Genomic DNA, 9,951 nt, shown 5'->3' with positions numbered 1-9,951 from the left:
CTCTGTAAATCTTCACCCAAATCCTAATTAAAAAAAAAAAAAAAGAAATCAAACATTGTATTGCATCAGGAAAATCTGCTGCAAGGAACTTCTTTAAAGTATTGAAGAGCAAAGATGTCACTTTGAAGATTAAGATGTGCCTGACCCAAGCCATGGTATTTTCAATTGCCTCATATGCATGTGAAAGTGGGACAATGAATAAATAAAGAAGACCAAAGAAGAATTGATGTCTTTGAGTTGTGGTGTTGGTGAAGAATATTGAAAATACCATGGGCTGCCAGAAGAATGAATAAATCTGTCCCAGAAGAAGTGCAGCCAGAATGTTCAGAAGTGAGAATGGTCAGACTTCATCTCATCTACCTTTGGTCATGTTGTCAGATGGGATGATCCCCTGGAAAAGGATATCATGCTTGGTAAAGTGAAGGGTCACTGTAAAAGGAGAAGACACTCAATGAAATGGATTAACACAGTGGCAGCAATGATGGGCTCAGCCATAGCAAACATTGTGAGGATGGTGCAGAACCAAGGCAGTGTTTAGTTCTGTTGTACGCAGGGTTGCTATGTGTTGGAACTGACTTGATGGCACCCAAGGACAAGTTCTTATAAAACTAAATATATACCTACTGTACAATGCAATTCCACTCCTTCCAGCCCTAGATATTAATTAGAATAAATGGAAAAATATATCCATATAACAATTGTAAATGAATGTTCATGGAATTTTTTTTTCATAATGGCAAAAAACAGGAAACAGCTCAGGTGTCCATGAGACTGGATAACCATACAAACTATAGTATAGTCACACAGTATAATACTAAAAACCAAAAAACTAAACCAATTGCCATCAAGTTGATCTCCACTCATAGTGACCCTATAGGATAGTGTGGAACTGCCCTACAGGGCTTCTAAGGCTGTAAATCTTTATCGAAGCAGATTGCCTCATCTTTCTCCTTTGGAACAGTTGGTGTGTTTGAACTTTTGGTTAACAGCTGAAGGCTTTAACACTAGGCCACCAGAACTCCTGCCAATATAGCAGTAAAAAGGAAAGATACTACTGATAAATGCAACAACATAGAGGAATTAAAAAATATATGGTGAGTTAAAAAAATCTTAAAAAAATATGTACTGTAAAGTTCCTTTTATATGAAGTTCTAGAACAGGGAAACTGAATATACAATGGGAAAAATTCTAAACAGTGGCTGCCTCTAGGGGGTGGGGCATAGGGTGACTTGGCATGAACATGAAAATTTCTCAGGTGATGCAATGTTGTGTATCTTGATAGTGACTTAAGTTACATGAGTGTATCCAAACCAAAACCCACTGCCATCAAGTTGATCCTGACTCATCATTGTCGTTGTTTGCCGTCAAGTCGGCCCCGACTCATAGCGACCCCTCCTTGGGTTTCCGAGGCAGTATCACTACAGAAGTAGGATTGCCCAACCTTCCTTCCGAGGAGTGGCTGGTGGGTTTGAACCGCCAGCCTTCTGGTTAGCAGTCAAGTGCCTTAGCCACTATGCTACCAGAGCTCCCTAGTGAACCTAAAGAACAGAGTAGAACTGCTTCATAGAGTTTCCAAGACTGTAAGTCTTTATTGGTGAGGCAAGCAGACTGTGTCATTTTTCTTGCACAGAACACCTGGTGTGTTTGAACCACGGATCTTTGGGTTAGCAGCTGAATGCCTTAATAACTGCACCACCAGAACTTCTTATAAACACATTAAGTTCTAGTTAATGATTTTTATTGTTGGCTTCTATGGAGTTGGTCCCTGACTCATGGTGACCTCATGTGTTTCAGAGTAGAACTGATCCTTAGGGATTTTTTTTTTGGGGGGGGGGCAGTAATGCTTACATAAACACATCACCAGCACCACTGGGTGGGTTCAAACTCCCAACCTCTAAATTGGCCAGCAATCACAAACTTCTCGATCCACCTAGACTCCTAGTTAATGCTATTCATGCTGAAGTATTTAGGGAGAAGTGAAGTGTATGAGCTCTGAAATTTACTTTGAAATGCATCAAAAATAAAATTGACTGATTGATGTGTGGATGTAGGGATAGATATATGACAGGAACACTTAAGTTTTTCTCATTAGCAACCTGTACAAGAGGGTATTGTTTCAAGAGAACAAAGGGTTACTGGATGGTTTAAAATCATGAAGGGTGTATGTCAGGGTTGTATCCTTTCACAATAGTTATTCAATCTGTATGCTAAGCAAATAATCTGAGAAGCTGGACTATATGTAGAAGAATATGGCATCAGGATTGGAGGAAGAACCATTAACAAACTGCTATATTCAGATGACACAACCTTGCTTGCTGAAAGTGAAGATGTCTTGAAGCACTTACTGATGAAGATCAAAGACTACAGTCTTCAGTGTGTATTACACCTCAACATAAAGAAAATGAAAATCCTCACGACTGGACCAATAAGCAACATCATGATAAATGGAGAAAAGATTGAAATTGTCAGGGATTTCATTTTACTTGGATCCACAGCAACACTCATGGAAGCAGCAGTCAAGAAATCAGATGTCATTGAGGTGGAAAAATTGAACAGATCCATAACAAAAGAAGAAATCAAACAGATCATAAAAAAATTACTAACAACAACAACAAAAGTCCTGGCCCAGACAGTTTCACTGGAGAATTCTACCAAATACTCAGAGAAGAACTGACACCAATTCTACTCAAACTATTTCAAAACATAGAAAAAGATGGAATCCTCCCAAATTCATTTTATGAAGCAAGCATAATCTTGATAGCAAAACCAGGCAAAGACATCACTCAAAAGGAAAACTACAGACCAATATCCCTCATGAATATAGATGGAAAAGTCTCCAACAAAATCCTAGCCAATAGATTCCAACAACATATCAAGAAAATCATTCATATGACCAAATGGGGTTCATATCAGGTATTCAAAGATGGTTCAACATTAGAAAAACAATCAAAATCATTCCCACATAAATAAAACAAAGAAGAACCACAGAATCATATCAACTGATGCAGAAAAGGCATTTGATAAAATTCAACACCAATTCCTGATCAAAACTCTCAGCAAAATAAGAATAGAAGGGGCATTCTTCAACATAATAAAGGGCATATATGCAAAACCAACAGCCAACATTATACTCAGTGGAGAGAGACTGAAACCATTCCACTTGTGAACAGGAACCAGACAAGAATGCCCTCTATCAACATTGTATGGGAAGTCCTAGCCAGGGCGAAAAAAAAAAAAAAAAAAGGAAATCAAAGGCATCCAAGTGGTAAGGAAGAAGTGAAACTATCCCTATTTGCTGAGGATATGATTCTATACCTAGAAAATCCAAGAGACTTAGTAAAAAATCTACTGGACCCAATTGAGAAATTTAGCATAGTGACAGGATACAAGATCAACATCCAAAAATCAGTTGGATTCCTCTACACCAGCAAAGAGATTGCTGAAAAAGAAATAAGGAAATCAATACCATTTACAATAGCTAACAAAAAAATTAAATACTTGGGAATAAATCTTATCAGGGACACAAAAGACCTGTACAAAGAAAACTATAAAAGACTACTTCAAGAAACCATAAGAGATCTACATACATGGAAGAACATCCCATGCTCGTGGATAGGAAGATTGAACATTGTGAAAATGTCAGTTCTACTCAAAGCAATCTATATATTCAGTGCAATCCCAATCCAGATCCCATCAACATTCCTTAAGGATATGGAAAAACCATTCACTAACTTTATTTGGAAAGGAAAGAGACCTTAGATAATAAGCAAAGCAATATTGAAGAAGAACAGAGTAGGAGGTCTCACACTGCCAGATCTCAAAACTTACTATACAGCCACAGTAGTCAAAACTGCCTGGTATCAGTACAATGACAGACACATTGACCAATGGAATAGAATTGAGAACCCAGAAATAGATCCATTGATCTATGGTGAACAAATCTTTGATAAAGGGCTAAAATCCATTAAATGGGGGAAGAGATTGTTTAACAAACGGTGCTGGCAAAACTGGATATCCATTTTCAGAAAAATGAAACAAGATCTGTACCTCATGCCATACACAAAAAGTAACTCCAGATGGATCAAAGACTTAAATGTGAAACCTAAAACTATGAAGTTCCTTAAGGAAAAACAAGGGGCAAATTTAGGGACCCTAACAACAGCCATTCCTTGGAAGGAAGGTTGGGCAATCTACTTTCGTAGTGATACTGCCTTGTTTTGAGTCGCATCCAACTTGATGGCACACAACAACAACAACAATATATGGCATAAATAGACTATCAAGCATAACCCAAAATACACAAACAGCAGAAGATACACCAGATGAATGAGACCTTCTAAAAATTAAATTTTTATGTGCTTCCAAAGACTTCTCCAGAAAAGTCAAAAGAGAACCTAGAGATTGGGAAAAAATATTTGGCAATGACTTATCTGACAAAGGACTTATCTCTAGAATTTGCAGAAAACTCCAGCACCTCAACAACAAAAAGACAAATAATCCAATTAAAACATGGGCAGAAGACACGAATAGACACTTCACCAAAGAGGATATTCAGGTGGCCAACAAACATGTGAAGAAATGCTCATGATCATTAGCCATTAGAGAGATGCATATCAAAGCAACAAGGGATACCATCTTGGTCCAGCTCTAGTGGCAAAGTTCAACAAGACAGAAAAAAACAAATGCTGGTGAGGATGCAAAGAAATTGAGACTCTCATACATGGGTGGTGGGAGTGTTAAATGATACAACCACTGTGGAAAGCAGTATAGCGATTTCTTAAGAAGCTGGAATTAGAAATACCATTTGACCCAGTAATTCCATTTCTAGGTATATATCCTAAAGAAGTGAGAGCCAAGACAAGAACAGATATATGCACACCCATGTTTATCGCAGTACTATTTACAATAGCAAAGAGATGGAAACAACCTAGGTGCCCATCAACAGAATAATAGATAACCAAACTATGGTACATATACATAATGGAATACTATGCAGTCCTAAAGAAAACCATAGAATCTGCAAAACACTGCATAATGTGGATGAACTTGGAGGACATCAACCTTAGTGAAATAAGTCAATGACAGAAGGACAAATATTTTATTAGTCTGTTATTGTAAAAAGTCAAGGGAACATTTATATATGGAAGGAAATTTTCTTTGTTGGTTATCAGGGGTGGGAGGAAACAGGAAGGAACACTGTTAGGTAGAGACAAGTATTGATTTGGGTGAAGAGAAGACCAATGTACTGAATGTGAGTGATCAACACAGTGGCATTGAGGAAGAAGAAAACATAGAGAGGTTCATGGGAGGTACAGACAACAAAGATGAATCCTTTTGCACATATAGTACTGCATTGTCAGTGAAGGCAAACATGAATATATGGATGGACAGGCTGAACTATTAGGTATGTCTATGCAGGGGGGAGTGTGCCCATGACCATGTATAGGATTGGCAGACAATGTTTGTACAAGTGTATTTGTATGTTCTGTAAGAATGTCCAAGTATATAGTGGAGCTGACAAGGGACAAGGTTGTAGTCACTTCTTGGCCACAGCCAGCTACCCATAGGGAGTAAGTAGTTAGACCTGTGGGATCCAGACCATAGTGGCAGGAGACATCAAGCTCAATTGGCATAACCTACACAAAAACATTGTTCCACATCCTATTTTGGCAAGTAGTAACTGGAATCTTAAAGGCTTGCAAACAGCCATCTAGATGCAACGATGGTTCTCTCTTTATCCATAGCAAAGAATAATGAAGAAAACCAAAGACACATAGAAACAATTTGTCCAAGAGACTGGTAAAACATACAATCCTCAAACTATATGACTATGAGACTAGAACTAGGTGGTGCCTGGCTACCGTCGTCAACCACATGGAGGGGGATCCGTGTAGGAGAACCTGGATAGAATGGGAGAACAATGTGGAACAAAACTCAAAATCATTAAAAAAAAAAAAAAAAGGACTAGGTTTGCTGGTCTGATAGAGCCTGATAGAACTACTGAGATTGGCCCCTAGCTGCCCTTCCGGTCTGGAATTGAAGCCCTTCCTGTGGCTTTCAGCCAAACAAAAGATAGGCATATGAGCTGAACATTTACATTAGGTAGATATACTCCTTAAAGAGATCAATCATGGAGCAATAGAAGGGCTGTATATCCACAGGGAGAGCTCGGTGGGCAGGAGTACATGAGAGGGAAGGACACAGGGAAGAGGTAACTATGGGAAGGAAGTGGGAGGGGAGCTGTCGCATTGTGAGAAATTGCAGTGAATGTCTTGAGACAAAGTATATGTGAGCTGCTGTGTGGAAAGTGAATTTGCTTTGTAAACTTACACCCGAATCACAATCAAAAAAGAAAGAAAGAAGAAAGAAAAAAAAGAAAAAGAAAGAAAGAAAGAAAAATCAGACATCATATCGCATTGGGCAAATCTCCTGTAAAAGACCTCTTCAAAGTGTTAAGAAGCAAAGATGTGACTTTGAAGACTAAAGTGTATCTGTCCTTAGCCATGGCATTTTCAATTGCCTCATATGCATGTGAAAGCTGGGCAATGAATAAGGAAGACCAAAGAAAAGTTGATGCCTTTGAATTGTGATGTTGGTGAAGAATACTGAAAATACCATAGACTGCCAGAAGAGGGAACAAATCTGCCCTGGAAGAATCTTCTGCAGTCAGAATGCTCCTTGGAAGTGAGAATGGCCAGACTTCGTCTCATCTACTTTGGTCATGTCAGACGGGACCATTCCTTGGAGAAGGATGTCATACTTGGCAAAGCAGAGGGTAAGCAAAGAAGAAGACCCTCAATGAAATGGAATGACGCAGTGGCTGCAATGATGGGCTCAAGCATAGCAAGGTTTGTGAGGACAGCACAGAGCTGAACAATGTTTCATTCTGTCATATATAGGGTCGCCATAAGCTGGAGCCAACTCGATGGTACCTGAAAAGAACAACATGTGATAGGACAAGAAAGTAAAAGGTCAATGGTAGAATCCAGGCAGTGGGCATATGGATATTCACTGTGAAATTCTTCTAGCTTTTTTGTAGATTTGAAATTTTTCATAATAAAAATGTTGAAAGAAAAAGAACCTTCATATGCAGAATAAATGCTTCTCTATGGATTTGTCCACATACCACTGATAGTCACTTGTGATTATTAATTCTATTTTGTGTTACATAAAATTGAGAACACATTTTTGGAAAATGAAATTCATACTGGGCCACCTCTGTATTTCTATCAGTAAACACAAATTCTGCAGTGGAAATCAGAAAGTTGGGGATGTTGATTCACTCATTCCTGGCTCAAAGTCCACATTTCTCTGTGGTGAGTTTTTTCTTTTTCTTTTTCCTTCCAGTCTAGATAAACTATTTCAGGATGAAATGTCAGTGACAGCTGCCCTTTATTTCTAATTTATTTATTTATTTTTGCATGAAAGGTGATGAGAGATTAGAAACAGGCAGCAATGATAGAAAGAGGGAGAACCTTCCCTACACAGACTTTATAGACTCCATTGTCTTCTGTTATTTCTTACTGGTTTCTGCCACTACTTACTAATTCTTTGGAAAGGAATAAGAAACATGTGTTGAATTTTCAAAGGAAGGTGGATTATACATTTGATTCATAAGGGAGTGGATTATAACCCACACTTATTGGACTTTTTATTTTTTATTTCTGATTGAGTTGCTTTTGTGCACTAAGTGGAAAGGTAGCTACTAATTATTAGAAGGGAAAGGTTAGAGGCATATTTAGGGTATGGCAGGTATGGCACATGCCCTAGGTGCCACTGGGGGGGCACCAATGAGCAGTTTCTATTCCCCCTCACAGTTTCCATCAGCAGTTATGAGAGATCATTTAGTAATTTAAAACTAATTGCCACAGATGCTATTTTTCTGTAGATTCACCTCTGGGAGAGATAGAACAGGTCCTCTTCGCAGTGCCTAACTCTCCTACTTTTCCCAGAAAGCTGAAGGTCCCCCCGCTCCCGCCCGGAATCAAAGGCATTTGTAGTCCAAAAGAAGAAAGAGAGATTCCTGGAAAGTAGTTAGAATGCACAGTAGAAAGCAAACTAGAAGCCCTGCCTCTTGTGTGTGAGATCCTCAGACAGAGAGGGATAGAAGGGAGTTGGATGAACCTGGAATTCAGGGATAAGATTGGAAACAGGGATATTAATTTGGGAATCATCAGTGCCTGAAAGATATTTAAAACTCCTGGGGCAATAGTTTGCACTTGACTAGTGAGCTAAACGTTGCTGTTTGAACCTGTTGCGTTTCAATATAGTACCAAGAGTGGGGTGCTGCTCTAACAGACACCTAAAATATGGAAATAGTTTTGCAATTAGGTAATGGGCAGGGGCTGGAAGAGTTTTAAATTGCCTAATGCTAAAATCCTAGATTGCCTTGAAAATACTGTTGACAGAATTGTGGATGTCAAAGGCAATCCTGGTGATGGTTCAGAAGGAAGCGAGGAGAGCTAACTCTGGAGATGATATAGACAGTGAGAAGCAGCAGTAGACAAGTGGCAGCAGCAGAACCCGGAAATTGTCAGGAGATGGAGCAGGAGATTACCCATGGAGCAAGAGAGTTGAGTGCTTCCAAATCTGGGATCTACTTCTGTAAAGATTACAGCCAAGAAAACCATATAGAGTAGTTCTATTCTGTAATACACGGGGTTGCCATGAGTTGGAATAGATTCCATGGCAATAGGTTATTTTTTGGTTTAGAAAGTATAGATGGAGAAGAGGGGATCCCAAAGGAGAGAGGAGCCCAAGAATTATGTCTTAATTTTTATGTTTTCCTGCACAAAAGAGTATTGAAAATATTTTCTGATGTCTACAACCTGTGAGGTTGACTACAGGCACTTCGTCTTTTCTCTACTTGATTCTCCAGTATTTACCTTTTATCCCAGACCCTCAAAGACAGATTTACCTCCATAGCCTACTAATCTCTAGACTAGTTGATGATAATGAATTAATAGGTACAAATATTTCTAGTAAGTTGCCATTTTGGAAAGAATAATTTAAACTATAAACAATGTGGGCCAGGCAAAGGAGAATGGATAATGCAAATTCTTCTCCATGAAGGGTTGAGGATGGTGGTGGGAATCCTGAAACAAATTCCAAATTTTTCACTTAGAATCTGATGGTCTAGAGTAACATATGTTAGGGATGGGATCTTATGACCTAAATCTTAGGTAGGAGACAAGCGGGACACTCCATAAATCATGGTCTGAAAAGTAGGCCAGATAGGGGGCCAAAAACTCCACCAGGATATCTATGTTACAGTCTTGAGGCAGAATCCTTTTCTGTTGAGAAAACTTTCTGCACTGGAGGCTTTCAAATGATTGGACGAGGCCTACCTACATTATGGAGAGTAATCTATTTCACTCATGTTCAACTGATTGTGAATGTTAACTGCATGTAAATACCTTAATAGGAACATCTAAACTAGTGTTTAGTGGGCCAGTAGTGGGTCATTGGAAGAATGTTCACCTTCTATGTCAGAAACCCAGTGCACCCCAGGTTTAGCGGCCACCAGTTGGTCAATGGAGGCTTGTGTGTTGCTGTGATGCTGAACACATTTCAGAGGAGCTTCCAGACTAAAAAACTAAGAAGAAAGGGCTACTCATCTACTGCTAAAAATCAGCCAATGAAAACCCTATGGATCACAATAGTCCAATCCCATTGTGAATGGTGTCTCCACGAGTTCAGTCTCCAACTTAACAGCAGCTTACAACAGACTGGTGTTTGACCAAACAACTGGACACCATAGCCTGTTATGTTGTTGTTGTTAAGTGCCGTCGAGTCGTTTCCAACTCATAGCGACCCCATGCACAGCAGAACGAAACACTGCCCGATCCCGCACCAGCACCACAATCCCTGCTATACTCGAGCCCATCATCGCAGCCACTGTATCAATCCATCTCGTTGAAGGCCTCCCCCTCTTTCGTCGACCCTCCACCC

This window comes from Orycteropus afer, unplaced genomic scaffold (assembly GCF_000298275.1).
Source record: "Orycteropus afer afer isolate SDZICR_OR568_19922 unplaced genomic scaffold, OryAfe1.0 scaffold00271, whole genome shotgun sequence".
NCBI classification, from domain to species: Eukaryota; Metazoa; Chordata; class Mammalia; order Tubulidentata; family Orycteropodidae; genus Orycteropus; species Orycteropus afer.
This window is presented reverse-complemented; position numbering follows the sequence as displayed.